We start from the raw sequence: 15,840 nt of genomic DNA, 5'->3' as shown, positions 1-15,840 counted from the left end.
TCCATTTGAGAGGGCATTACCACCAGCATTGGGTTTACACAGCAGCCTTTTCCTCAGCAGAGGCATTAAAAGCACCTCTCTCTCTCTCTTGCTGCTAAGAAGATATTTTTTTCCTACCCAGCAATCCATTCCCATGAAACCTGGAGCAGCTTTATATCCCTGAGGTGGCAGCTGTCCTGCTGCGTTTGACTGAAGCTGAGCAGCAGGTCCAGGAGCTGACTGGCAGATGAAAAGACATCACATAAACCTCATGCCCTTAAGAAAGTGACTACTAAGTGATATAGACTCTTTTCCTTCACAGCTTACCAGCCTGAAGCCCTCAGTTACAGAATGGGATACAGGCATAACATATATTAGGGAGTTAATTTGTTCTGACCACTGTCTGTATCGTTTCTGTGCATCTATCAGTTATTTCCTTTTCTCCCTTCACACAGAAGCTCTTTGATCATTGGCATAGCCTTTTGAGCTACTTAAACAGCTGAAATCACTTCATAGCTGAGTGCCACCAAATTGCTTAAGGTTAAACTAAAAAAAAAGGCATTTCTGCATTTTTGTAGATAACTAAGTAGATGTTAGGATTTAGTTTAAAAGCTAAAGAAAATAATATCGCCAAAATTTCTTAATAAGACTATTGTAAAGGAGAGGAAGGCAAGGAGGAAAATGTGCTGTCAGCTTGGAGGATAAGGACCAGTAAAACAGAAGAATACAAAACTCAGTGGGGAAATGTAGTGGTGGATGATACCACCTCGGGAACTGCTGGGGAGCCGAGTAGTCCCAGTACAGCAGGGTTTCACTGGTGGGGAAACATCCCAGTCCAAGTAACACAATAAGTCCCTCCCCAAATTATGTAAATCCCCCTGGCTGTAACCTAATCCCTGACTCCATCCCTCCCTTCTCTCCATTGGTTGTGGTGTTCCCCCTGCCTCCTCTCCCCTGACCCCAGGTGATCCCTGTATCTAGAGACACCTGGGGTCTCCTCTTTCTCTTTCAGGCCAGAACCTTTCAGAATAAACATCTGGAACATCCAGCTGATTGAGCCTCTGGATTCTTTGTCTCTGGTAACGCGTGAGCTATCCGGCTCTCTGGGTGAGTGAGAATCTGTGCCTTACACTGGCTCGGGTGTGAGAAGGGTCTTTCTGTACAGCACCAGAGCAGTGCTGGCTGGAGTGATCTCTCAATAGCCTTGGAGACACTTTTGGTAAACGCAGAGGCCTGTTCCACCCCTCCTCAACCCACTGTGTTAGGGAAAAGATGACAGAAACTGTAGCAGAATTGTGCAAAAGCTGAGGAAAGGAAACTGCCAGATGACAGGCTGGTGAGGAGGAGGAGAAGGAGAAGGAAGGAGAAAGAAGGAGAAGGAAGAGAGAGCTGACCTGCATTAAGTGTGTGCAGAAGTTCAGGAAAAAGCCGTGCTGTGCAAAAATTAAAAAGCCAGGCAAGCTGTTCCAGGGATGAGTGGGGCTCTTGGGGCTCTGGGTGTGCACAGGAAGGACATCCATGCTGCCAACAGGCAACTTGTGAAGAAGTCTCAGTGCAGTGGTGGCTGTCCTGTGCAGGACTGGACATAGCCCATGAAGGCAAGAGGGAAAATGGAAGGAATAAAAAAAATAAAAAGAGTAGTGGAAAAATAGCACAACTGAGCTGATGGTGATAAGCAATGTAACAGGGAGATGGTAAAGGCTGAAAAAGACAACTTGAGGGATGAATGACCTTGGAGAGGTGAAAATTCAGTGAAAAAGATGGAAGAGTAGGAGGGTGGAGAATAGCGTGTAAAGAAAGTGTAATACATTTGAGCATGTTTTTTATAGCTCGAGGAATTGTGTTCATTTACAAGAAAAATTTGGCGTCTTCATTATGACATACCTCTTTCTATGGATTATAAACTCAGTGTTTCCACTCAGAAAGACTTGCTGTCACATAATTTTTAAAATCTACTATAAAGCACAACAGAGCATCTATAAGCCGTTAAAGGAGGAGCAGTAAGCCTTGCGCACAGGACAAAACTCAGTCACAAAAGGAAGCAGTTATCTGTCCTTTCCATTTGGCACAGCTGTACATCTCCATGTCCCAAGTTAGCAAACTGTTGGCTCCCTGATGTGCCTGCAACTTCTCTTTGAAAAAAACATATATCCAGCATGTAGCAGCTTTCCAAAACCTGTGGCAAAGCTATTAGAAAGAGAATTGGCACATAACTGATTGCAAACCTAGCACGGTCTTAGGCAGTTGCTTACAATGATTACACTGCTCCCTTTCTCTCCACTAATTTTCCACTCCAGTAATCAAGAAACAACTTTGGATTAAAGACAGAGTGTATTTGACAACTTGGTTACCCAGTTGTTGTGCTCAGCAATTCAAATATATCTCATGTGTCAGGGAAGACTTTCTGATGCTCTTTTCCCAACAAACTTAGGTGGTTTCATGTGACTGTCTCAGTGGTGGCTCCACAGGATACAGCTTTGGTCAAGCTGATTTCCATGGCAGTATTTTTTAAGCTGTCTTTTTTTCTTTACTTGGCCAAACTGTGTTTCTTCCCACACTTTTAAAACAGAAGCCATGAATAAACAGTTTCCAGGCTGATTTCAGCACTGAATGCTGTAAATGAGCATGCAATCTGCAAGCAGTAGTTTCTGCCTTTAATTTAGCTTTCTTGTTGCTGCTAACCTAGTCTACATAAGACACAAACAACACATAAAATGTAAGATGTTATTATAAACCAAATGAAAAGATGGATAGCCTTTCTTCATCTCAATGAGTAGGAAAAGAATGCTAAAACCTCAGTGAACCTCTACACAGCTGATCCAGCTAAAAATGTACTTCTGGACACGATGAGTACTACCAGAGATCCTCTCAACTGACAGTGCTTAAGAAAGTGGAAATATTTATTTACAACTCCTTAGCACTACATTTCCAGAGCTCTCTGTATAATGAGGAGACAGTTTACCCAGCAACCTGCACACCACCATTCTCTGACAATTTGACCAGTTCTGAAATGAAAACCAGAACTGTGTTGATGCTGATAAAATCATTGTGTTTCACCACACCACAGGGTATATCTGCTCACTGTCTCTAACTCAAGGAAACACCAACATTGACTTTTACCCAAACTGTAGAGCACATCACAAGACTTTGAGGTAGTAAATGCTTAGATGGAAAATGCATGGGATTTTTCAACATTTGTTTACATAGCCCACCTCCACCAGGAAAAAAAAAATCCATCTAGATTGTATGTTTTTGATACTTAGAGAGAGGAAATATTTCTTGCAGTTGCTGAAGACCTGTAACCAATTACTCCACCCTCACCAACAGGAAATTCTTTAGGAGAAAGCATTGAACAGTATGTGTTTTCACATGAAAGTAATGTAACATAAAGATTTGATAAGAATAATCTTTGGTCTCCAGACTTCAGCACCAGCTCTTTAGTGACTCATGGCAGACCCTAGAGCAATCTATGCATTGCACCAACAGGGCCTAGGAGGATGGGGCCAACTGAATAGCAATGGGCATTCTTCACTAGCCTTTCATTTTTCTGATGGTGAGTGAATCTCCTCAATGATCCCCTATAGCTGACCACCAAAGTACCTTGGAGAACATGAATCAGTTGTTCTCAGATGACTCCAGCCAGAGAGGTATCTCAGCAGCCCACCCAACACTGCAGCCACTCATGGGGTCACAGGGGCTGCAGAGGAGCTGGCCTGCAGCAAACCTCCCTACTCTTCTTGATTCAGGTCTCCAGCTACCAACACCAGCTGTCTCTACTCCTGGTGTGCACTACAAGATAAATGGAGCCGATTAACCCCAGTCCCTTTAGATCTGACAGATGTGCCAGGTCAGGGAGGAAGAGGATGGCCACATCGTCCATTGCTCTCTAGTGGCTACAGCTCTCCAGCCCATAACTCTATTAGGTATTAAGAACTGACACATCAAGTGGAGAATGTAGTGAATTGGGACAGGGATGTGGTGAGTTCACACAGCTGCTTTTGCAGGGTTGTTATTTTCTACTTTTACCCTGGTTTATTTTACTTTTCAGTCTGCATAAAATGCAGTCTGCATAAAATCTGCCACCCCAAGGAGAGCTCCTGCCTGGAGAGTCCCTGCCTCTCCCCATAGTGTCAATGACAGCACAATGAGTTCCTGGATCAGGCTAAGGAAGTGCTTGGAGAGAAGGCAGAAGAAAGTCAATTCCAGCAGATCTGTTTCATGTCTGTTCCACTGCAGAATCCCCCTCAAATTAAACCTCATTTCTCTTTCAGTTCTACAAACTGCTATGACAGCAGAGGGAGGCTTGTAATACTGATATTTATTCTCTCACAGAGATGTCCACACAGGGTTTGCTTACCCAAGCATTGTACAAGAAGGGTCTCGCTCTGCCTATAATGCTGCAGCTGTATCAAAAGAAAGGAGATGTGGCTTGCTCGCCCTTTGTGTGGGATGGCACAGCAGTGTTTGAAGAGGCCTGTGTTCTCTCTCAAATAATAGCACTGACAGCTTATTCAGAGTACTTGATAGGGACAGCATCAGCAGAGGATGATGCTAGTTCTGAACCTGCTAGTTCTGTGCTGGAACACAGAATTTTGCTGTGTTTCTTGGATTTTTTTCAGTTTTCTGGTGGATGTTGTTCCCTATAATGTCACCAGAGATATTGTCTAAAGAAAGGAAGAAAGGAACTTGCAAAAGAATTATATGTACACTAAAGAAAAAGGATAACAGCTTCCACATGACAGTAAAAAGAGCTCGCTAATGTATTTGGCAAGAAGAGCAGGACTGCAGCAAATAAAACCCAGTTCCTCAGAGGTGATTACACAGAACTGTGTTGCAGGTACAGTCAAGCACAGTTAAGGTTTTGAGTACAACTGTCAAAGCTTGAGCATTGGCTGTTCCCCAGTGTCCGTGTGTTTACATTCTCCTTCAGGATCTGCACATTGCAGGTTCACTTCAAATTAAGCTGTTTCAAAGTAGCCATTATTAGTTGCTCCCTGAAATGTGAAAGTTTATATTTAATGGCTTTTGGTTTTTCTGAGATTGGTTAAATATTGACATATCCTAAGAAGGATTTTTTTATTTTTTATTTTGATTAAAAAATACTTGGTTTTAGGAGTGAAGGCTCTAAAAGAAAAATGTAGTAAAACAAGAGATCAACTCTGATCCTGAAATGACCTAGACATTGCTTAACTTTCTTACAGTTAATACATAATAATCCCTTGACTGCTAGTTAATTCAATTCTAGTGCTAAGAAATAAAACCTGGAAATTAATGATTCATTTTTTTGTTGAAGGGATTTTATTTTTCAATATCACTAATGAAGACAATTACTTGCAGTCTTATCAAATGGTAGAACTATATAATGGACCTGAAATATTGATGCAAATTAATGCAGTCACAATTGTTTGCATTTACTCCTTTTGTCAACAATATGAGTGATTAAGCTATTTTCTATGATACTTTTTTTTGAACAGGAAAGCATAATTTTTGAGAATATATTACTTCAGTCTTCACTGACAAAACAGATCTATAATTTTTGGCAAATCTACCACTGATCTTTGACACAGACTTGAAAGACAGGATTTAATGAAATATTTAAGTTACTTTAGATTAAAATAGCCATCTTTCTTAGAAGGATAATTTCTAAAAGTCTGTCAGAAATCACAAATAATTTTGTTATTTATAGTCATTACCCTTTTTATATCGTGAGTAACTTAATTGCTTGCAATTGGTTTTCAGTTGCCAAAGATCATGAATGACTCTATAGATTTTCTAATACTTTTCAAAAAATAGCAGGTTGATCAGGATAAAGTAATGAAGATTATTTCGAGGTGGTGAGAGAAAAATTTATCTGTTTTTGTGATGAAGTCACAAAAGCATCGTTTTCTTGGAATTTCTGATAAATCATTTTTTACAAGAAACATTTTCTTTGCATTGCAGAAGATTTTCTGCAGTATTGTTTACCTTTTCCCTTTCTAGAAAAATCCAGTCAGTAGGAAGAGTTCTTTATCTTTTTCTTCTTTTAAGATCCAGTACTTTATTTTACAACTCTTCCATTGTATCTCTTACTACCTATAAGCCAAAAAGGAAGAAACAAAGACAATTTTTCATACAGTTTTAAGTGAAATGAAAATTTCAGAGACCTAAGAACTGTACTTACGTTGAATTTAAGATTATGTTGGAAATGCAATGCAATTTTTGTGAGTCAATATAAACATGTCTAAACATTGTGGAAGGGAGGAAAGGACAAGTGATCCCTTGTATACACCACAAATCCTTAGATGGTATTTACTATATTTTATGATTCAGTATTGCTGTTAGAATCTCAAAATGCAAGATTAAAAAGGATCAGTTTTTAAAATTTCAGATTTGGGTGTGCAAGAGTACTGTAGGAAGCTGCTAAGCAGAATAGCAAAACCAGAGAAGTTAAACAGGTTTTTTTACTCCTGAGTGTTTTTTATATGGCATTACAATCTGTTCTGTTAAAAATCATATCACTTCAGACAAATTTGTAACAAGGAGGGGAAGACAGTGTCTAATAAGGAGGGAAGACAAAAGAAGAAAGATTCCAGACACAATATAAAGTTGAGCCATTTATTTTTTCCAACAAAATTTTCATAGAAAATAGTTTCTTTGACATGAAATATGAAAGGTACTGAAGTTTAAAAAATAATCACACAATTGCAAGTGTCTAAGAAAAACAAGTTTCACTTCTGTTATTATTGTTATAGTTTTATGTGGGTTATACAAACTTTAGGAGTCAAGTAATATGCTTTTGGTCTCCCAGGATTACATGCTGAAGTAGCTTTGTAGGATTAATCTTCTCTAAATAATTCAAGAATATTCTTTCCCACAGGAAGAACAGCATGTAAAGAAATGGTGTCTATGTTGCAGACAGTTAAAAAAACTACAGAGTATTCAATTCAGTGAGTTCTTCACTACTGCAATGCATTGAAGGTGGTAGAGATGATGATTACACAAAGAACTGAGACTCAGAGCTATTTAGATGTTTGGGGTCAGGAACACATATAGTAGTCTAATTTTTAGAGAATATTCATTAAGATGGACTGACTAGGACTGGTATTGGTACATCAAGGTTTCCACTTTTCCTTTTCTGAGCTGTCAGTTCAGTACAGGTAGGTGACTCCCAAACAATCTTCTCATATGTAAATCAACATGAATTTTAAGTCATCTCTACCTTCAGACAAGGAAATGTGTACATGGAAGAAAACTGAACAGCAGCTGTTGAGCAGCACAGACATTATTGTGAGGTCTAATTAAACAGGGCAGGGAACAAGGGTTGCAATAGGAGGGTAAGGCTCTTGAAAACACTGTGAAAACACATTCCTTTAAAACACTTGCAGGAATCCACAACAGATCTGATAGGTACTCCCCTGCTCTTTTTAATTTGCTTTACACACAGAGGATTTTCTTTTAGGCTCACAACAATAATTGGCTGCTTCTAAATAATTCCCTACTTTGAAAAACATATTCACATATCAACCAAGTTATAATTATTGTTGTTTTGAGGGGTACAGGTTGAAGCAAGATAAGATTATTCCCCTTTGGTTGAAAAAACACTTCATACTGTAATTGGAAAATCATTTTTGCTGAATAAAAATATTAAATTACATTGAAAAGTTAATTGCCAGATATATTTTAATTTCTGCTCTTTGGGGACTGAATTCTGGGATCCTGATTCATAACAATTGAGGCATTTCAACTGTTTGGATCCCTGCAACATCAAGTAATGGGCTGCAGCAACAAAAGGTTCCTAATAGCCCCATATTTATCCAGGAAATAATTACATGGACAGTGTGAGAAGGTTGGTAAATCCAAGGAGAGCAAGGCAAGGTGATGCATTACAGGGCTGTAATACATGAGTTTCCAGGCATCTCAGCAGCCCACAGAAGGACTGGACTGTAAGGACAGGACTGGCTGGGGAGTCCTAATTCTGAGGAGAACCAAAATCAATTTGGAAGAACTCATTCATCCCCTCATTTGTGTAAGCAAAATTTAGGATTAATAGCCCCACATGTTTCAGTGGGAATTGTTCAGTGCAAATTTAGATTAATCTTAATACATGTTCTGCCTATGAATATTTAAAGGTACCTGAGACAGGCTGGGATTTGGTTGGAAACAGCTAAATCAGTGTTCTCGTGCTATCAGGGCTTCAGATCTAGAGTGGAGGCAGAATGTATGAAATTAATATTCTCCTGTGTACATACAGGCTGGTTGCTGGCTAAGATGCATGGGTAGTAGAACCCATGTATCTTGTTAAATTCAGATTAAACTGCAATATGTATTGACTAGCTGGCGCAGTAAGCTTTGCAGACAAAAGTATATTGTTTTCCTTTAGAAAGAAGTTTAGGAGGGAATGGAACCATATAGTCCAGCCCTGCAGACATCCTCACAAGGCAATGTTGACATAAAAGAGCAGCAAGCCAAGTAAAGGGCAATTTGCTGCTGGACAGGACAAGTTACAAGTGCTGCAAACACAATATGAATATCCAGTTAAGCATCTTTTGTTAAAAGGAAAAGATTAATGCTCTGGTTTGAATGGATATGAATGGATGTGCCCAGAAATTCTGAAGAAACAAACTTCAAAATGTGTAAAACCTGTGTTTCATTTCTAGGTGGCATTGCTGAAGGAATCAGAGTTACTTCAAAGTTTAAGTCCCACTATTGGCATTTCAGATAGGGGTTTCAGCATACTGTGGTGCCTAGAAGCCTGCAGGACTGACCCAAAAATTCTGCAAGTGACTAGGAATCTCCCCAATGATTTAAATGGGTTTGATTGAGGCCCAGGTCTCATACACAATAATCCATGACCAGACTCCAGAGCAGCTGTAGGATAATATGGAATGTGTGTGTGCAGTGGGGAAGCAGCACACGTACAGATCCTGCTGTGAAATTAACCAGAGGAGCAGCTGGTGAACCAACCCACATAGCTTCAGACTGTTGTGGGTAATTAATCTTGTATAAAATATGGAGATACAAAGAAAAAGCTAGTATCATAGTAGAGTCATAAGCATCTGCCACTTGAACATTGTTTTTCTTTCAGACATAGTAACATCGTAGCACAAATTCTGGGTTTAAATTATTAGTACATGGCAACAGCAGGCACTGCTCCAGTGAAAAGCAATGCAGAGACAAGACAAATATTCTCCAGTTGAATATAGTCTTTAGCCTAAAAACTGTTAGATTGTATGCAATCTAACATATTTGAATTAAAAACCAAGAGGCAAATTCAGCCCACACCAAATTTAAACATTCAGACTTTGTTTTTTTACCATTTTTTTAATCTTTTATTTCTATATTGCCCTGTGGTTGAAGTTAATAATTTTGTTCTTGCCAATATTTTGCTAAAAGTATATTAGATGGGCCAGAAAGAAGTACAGACCTTGTACTTGTTCATAAACTTGATGAAAGTAAGGCTTAATAGTCATAGCCATATCCTGAAAACTTACTCATTGTTATGGTTCCCCTTAAAGTCTGGACTATTGAAAAATTGCCCTCTCAGAGAAGCTACATAGGCCACCTCTAGCTATTGTGTTTACTAAATTTAATTTGTTTTTCTGTGCTTTTGTAGAAAAACAGACAAGCCTCATACAGAGAATGGAAAAGAAGACAGTTACTCTTAGAAGTTTTCTTTCTTCTCTTTACAAAAATGAAAGAGTAGCAATGTAATGTTAGCCAAGCAATACTGTTTCTCCTCGCAGATAAACAATTTTGCCTTTTTCATCTCCTAGCAAGCACATTGTGGGTAACTTCCTAATCAAATCTCTTTTCCTTTTAAAATCTGTTTTTGAAAATGTCACACTTTTACAGGCTCTCCAAGTTATGAATGAGAAAGCACCCAACAATGTTTTCTGTTATTAAAAGCTCCTGCCTAAAAAAATTTAAAAAAAACAAAAAAAGAACAGCTAACATTCAAAACTAGAGTTATGACTGTAAAATCCCTTTTGCATGCTCAACAACACCATCCTTTCCTAATACACCAAAGCCCCACTTGGAAGATTGTTCTGTGAGACAACAGACAGGATGCTGAAAACTACTGTTTGAAGCATGTGATTATGCATAGCACATAAGAAAACATAAACTGTGTGATAAAGGGCAGGTTTCATAAAAAATAAAGATTTATATTGTGCCTTGTTGACTCTATTTGATGAATGACAATAACACCAGCATTTTAGCTGCATGCAAGGTGAGAAAAAAATAACTTCCTTTACCTATAGTGTGATTTTGCCTCAGATCTTTGTTGAAATACAGGATTTGGGGTAATTTCATGCCAGCATATATTAAGGAAACTCAATGGATCAGGTGTCTCAGGAATGTTTCAGCTCTATCTTACTTTTGCAAGGCCACATCAGGTTTCCCCATGATTTATGGTTTCTCCTCAGTGGATTATGTAAAGCTGCACTACTGATCCCAGTTTTAGCCAGAAGGAGTGAGAGTGCACCATAGCTTGTAGCTCCTCATTGCTTCAGAAAGAACAAAGGGGATTAGCAAACTTCTTAGCCCAAGTAATACCCTTTGTGAAGCCTGGATCAAGAGCCATGAATATAGATGTGCAGATTCACTTTTTGTGCCACCTCTGTCATTAGAGCTTTTTCATTGCACATGCCTGTAATCTGACAAATTTAATGAACAAATCCAAAATAAAGAGTACAATGCTATTGTGTTTTAGCATTACAAAATAACATTTTCAGAAGGAATTCTGTTCAACAAGCCATAAGAAGATTAAATTTATGTAATCTATTTCTTTCCTACTCGGTTTATGTTACTTTTGGGAGATCAAATTAAATGTCAGTTTCAAACAGTATTTTGCTAAGTTCTTTTTAATAGCAGCTACTTGTCAATGTGTTTGAACAGTGGTTGTATAAGGTTTGCTTCAACTATTCATTTCTCAAATATCTGCTATGTCCCACACTATGGTTTTTCCTCTCCAAATAGGATAGCTGCAATTTAAAATCAAGGACTAGAGAATAAAGGATTTTCACAGAAAATTTTCCAATTAATAAATAAGAGAACTGAAATCTGTGAAGTTTTAAAATTCACAGAGTTTTCTGAATACAGTGGGATAAATATTAATGGTTCAACTTCTACCTTTTTTGTTGCTTCTGTTCATGAAATTCTTTCTGAATCAGAAAGAGGAAGGAAGAATCAGAAAGAATGGTCCTGACATTTGCTCAGGAAACATGTGTGATAATTAGCCAAAAAAGTGACGTTGTATCAGGTCCAATTTTTAAAGACTTTGGCAATTCACAGACAGAGTTCATCTAAAGTAAAGTAAATACAACTTTTTCCAAAGTGACTCTGGAAAAATCGTACTAGGATGAATCACAAGATTATGCTATTTACCAAGGAACAAAATCCCAGCTATAAGAGAATTAGTAGTCAATTATCTAATAGCCTCAAAAAGAGTTATTGGATGCATACTCCAAGACTAGTAGATAGTCTTCCTCATCATTTAATAAAGTTTGAATAATGTGGTCTTAGGGAACAATCCTTCTCTGTAGAGGATGATGGACACAGGATAATACATTTTATAGCAGAACACATAATTTCATTTTTTTATTGCCTTCCACCTTCTGGAAATTGTACATTTTCAGATACATAAATGAAAGTTATAATATAATTTCCAAAAGCCAACAGCAGACATCTTAGTTTGGAAATATTATATTATTCTTTGACTTGTTAAACACTACTGTTTACTTATATATTATAGTATTCATCATCATAATTATTAGTGCTTGATTCAACTGTATAGAATCTTGAACCCTGGGCTTTTATGAGTAAGTCATTTAAGAGCATGACTATATGAAAAATAGCCCATCATTTTCATTGTTTCAGTGGTTCTTCTGCTAGTCTAAACAAAGGGCTTGTTAACATGAATAACTAACAAAGCTAAGCTAATGCTAAGCACAAAAAATATGCAGAATCCAAAACATACATAAATCAATAGCTGCCTTTGCAGACATTTGGATACTAGAATAAAAATACAAACTAGACTTTACATTAAAGGGATGAAGTCCTAAGCATTGTGTTTGTACTTAATTTAGATGTTTAAAAAAAAAAGAATAAACACACCATGGTATTTCTCTTCTCAACAAAGTATAACACTTTGTTATGACTTCTTTGCCCCTTATCTTGCCACAAGCAATTGAAAATGTCTGTAATTACCCATAATTGTTCCTATAATCAAACAAGGAAAGAAACTTGACTCTGAAATTTTCTTTCTATTGGGAGGTGATTGAAAAGTTTCCCAGCTGTGTCATATGTATACTTTAATGTTAAATCCAGTCCAATGTTCAAAAGCCACTTATCCCCTTTTTGAGTTTAAAAGCAATGAATTTACAGTGGTATATCAATTACTGCTTTAGGAGATACACAGATTGATCCACAGAGATTTATTGAAATTTTTGTAAAGTTTTATGCAAAAGTTAAAAATTAAGAAAAAACCCCACAATCTTTTTAGCAGGTAAACCTGTCTTCTTCATGATGAGCACAAGCTGGACAGCACCTGGGAGCTGCATGATGGCTAATGTGATGCACAAGAGCTACTGGCAGAGCTTCCAAAAATGGAAAGCTAGTTCAGCAACTCCAGTTTTGTTGCTGCTGAGACATTTTTTCCCAAAATATGAGTTAAAGTTTGTCTTGGTTTTGGATGGGATAAAGTTAATTTTCTTCACAGTGGCTGGCATGAGCCTGTGTTTGGATTTGTGCTGAACACAGTGATGATCATACAGAGATGTTTTTGTTATCTCTGAGCAGAGCTTGAACAGAGCCAAGGTCTTTCCTGCTTTATATGCTACCATGCTGGTGAGGAGGCTGGGGATGCATGGGAGGGTGGGAGGAGACACAGCCAGGACAGGTGACTTCAACACACCAAAGGGATATTCCAGACCACATGGCATCATGCTCTGTATGTGAAGTGGGGGGAAGAAGGAGGAAGGAGGAACATTTGGAGTGATGGGTTTGTCTTCCCAAGTCACCATTACACATGCTGGTGCCCTGCTCTCCTGGGGATGGTTGATCACCTGCCTGCCCATGGGAAGCAGTGAATCAATTCCTTGTTTTGCTTTGTTTGTATGTGTGGCTTTTGCTTTCCCTATTACGCTATCTTTATCTCAATCAATGAGTTTTCCAGCTTTTCCCCTTCCAGTTCTGTCCCTGATCCTGCTGGTGAGGGAGTGAGCGAGTGGCTGAGTGGGGCTTGGTTGATGGCTGGTGTTAAAGCACTACCAAGACATATTTTTATATTTCCTCAGGATGTGAGAATTTATTGAGATGAATAGGCATATTAATTAAAAAACACCACCTTATGATTATAGGAGGAATACCAGGCACTAATGCTCTGTAGGTGACAGTCAATGTGTACAAGAATAAAAGAGAAACTTTACCAAGGAGAGGAGCTGGTGCTGACCTCCCTTCCCCAGAGGCTGCCCAGTAAAACCCTGTTCATGGATAGGAAAGCAAAAGTAAGGGAGCGAGACAGACTTCAGTGGAATTTCATACCCCTCTCATAAAATGCTTTTTGCCTCCCCAACTCCATGGAAACATAGCAGTCAGTAATACAAAAGGGGGAAAGAGTGGTAGCCCAAAGGAACAGAACTGTGGAGGCATCAAGTCTGTGTTATCAGACAGAAAGGTAATCAAGTGGGAGTTGTTGAGGTGAAAAAGTAAATGTCACCTTGGCAACTTGACATAAACTCATGAAAAATGTAATGGGCTCCCTATGAGGGAGAAAATGACAATCAGATTAATATTGAATCAAGATGCTTTTATTCAGTGTAGGTAAACAATTCTCCAAGTGATGTGAATGCATAAAATATTTCTTTATTCTCTTTCTTGAGTGGTCTACAGATTCTAGTTATCACTGACATATCAAAGTGTTAAACAGTTCAGAGAAAGAGGCATGGAAACTGATGCTGATTCAATTTTATTCTGATTTCCGGAAAGCAGTTCTGCTGTGGGGTTGTTATATATTTTATTACTTTTTAATTTGGTTTCCTAATCTGATTTTTACCCAATAGGAGAAGGATAAAAACAAAAGATTTATGGTTAATATTTGACAGAAAAGTTAGGAAATGTTTTTCCAATTTAAGATTTGCATTTTCTCTTGTTCTTTTAAGTTCTGACTGTAGGTTCTTTCTTGGCTCTTAATTACCTCACAGAGATTTGGGAGCTTGACGAGAAATTCATTTTTCCTTTTTGTGAGCACAATGTGAAACTCACACACCAGGTTTTGTTGCAGTCTGAAAAACAGCCCAGGATAACATATAATTTCAGAGCCTGAATAGTTGAGACTGAGGCAAAATTTCTTACCCTGTTGAGACGTGGAACACCAACTTCCTTGCAAAGCCTGGTTCCAGTCAATATCTTGGTGATAACCAGGAGAGGAACTCGTTTGTGTGAAAGCTCACACACAGGTTGTCATAAAAATTCATAATAAAGCTTTGTCATCAGCATGAGAAACATTGAAATGTAAATTACATAAATTTCCTAAACTTTAGGCATAGGTTTTTCTTTGTTTATATTTTTTTCTGACATTTGCCTGTATTTTGTCGTCACTCTCTAGCACTCATTATGCTTTCACCTCTGGGCATGTTGTGCATGCAGTGCTTTTTTAAATGTTTTATGCATTTGTTTTAATATTTTATTCTTTGAAATTCTTAGCAAATTGAAATCCCATTGTTCGACTATAACTATTCCTCTGCTACTCTATGGACAGTTTCTTCCTTATGTTAGCTGCAGGAGGTTTTAATTTAATTTGAGCAAGGAAAAATACTGGTGGAATAGAAATAACTGGCTAAAGAATACTTCCATGCAGCAAAGAAAACATTAATAATTAATATGAATTTAGGTCTACTACAAATATTTATATAGTCAGATTTTAGACCCACCAAAGGATCCATTTTGATTGTTTATTCTGATTCCCTGAGACAGGTCAGGAATTTAGTCTATCAGTTTCCAAATCTATCCCAAGAACTGCAAAATCAGGTTCAAACTAGGCTGTTAGTGAGCAATCTCCCACTGATATTAAACTAAAGCTGGAAAATTATGAGAACTGCAGCACAAGGCCTTGGGTTTAAAAAAACCCTTGCATCTACTATTTTTCACTTAAATATGTATTTGAAGATAAAACATGTTGTACACTCCAGTTCAGAAAGTATCTCTGTTCAGAATGGCATTTGAGTCTCTGTAAAGACTCATATAAACTGGTTTAACACTTAATCCTTATACTAAAAGTACCTACTTCATCTTGTTTATCAGACTTGACAAACCATAAATTTTCAATTCACTGGTAGCACTCTACACCCAAAGGAAAGCATCTGCATTTGTCTTTCCTTGGGAATAATATTTGAAGTTGGGATGTAGCATTTAGTCTAGGCAATAGCTTCGTCTTAGGCACAAATTGATTGTCATTGCCAGGGAAAAGCCACACTTTAAATGGGTAAATATATAAAAAAAGCAGTTGATTGAAATTCTGGTGAATTTCCTATGACAACTGTTTTGCAGTCTTTTAAACAAACCAAGTAGTTTTGTTTTTTTCTCTTAAACTAGGAGGCAGCCCTGGGACTGAAGGCTGCAGTTGTGCACAGCAGCTCCAGCACCAACCCTGCAGGTTCCTACCAGTGTATTTATAGCCAAACTTGCTGTTGGGGTTACTTCCAAGCACCAAAGCACACCCCCTCTCTACAGACACATTTGTTTTCTGTCCCCAAAACATACCAGGGAATAATTTATTGCTCACATCCCCAGCTCTGTGTTTGGTCTACAGTTCCAGGACCCTGGCTGGGTTCAGGGGCAGCTCCCTGACCTAGGAAGGGACCATCAGTTTCCACATCTCCACTC

The sequence above is a fragment of the Lichenostomus cassidix genome, chromosome 2 (genome assembly GCF_008360975.1).
Source record: "Lichenostomus cassidix isolate B80296 chromosome 2, HeHo_3.0, whole genome shotgun sequence".
NCBI classification, from domain to species: Eukaryota; Metazoa; Chordata; class Aves; order Passeriformes; family Meliphagidae; genus Lichenostomus; species Lichenostomus cassidix.
The sequence above is the reverse complement of the archived record's forward strand: the minus strand, read 5'-3'. Positions refer to the sequence as shown.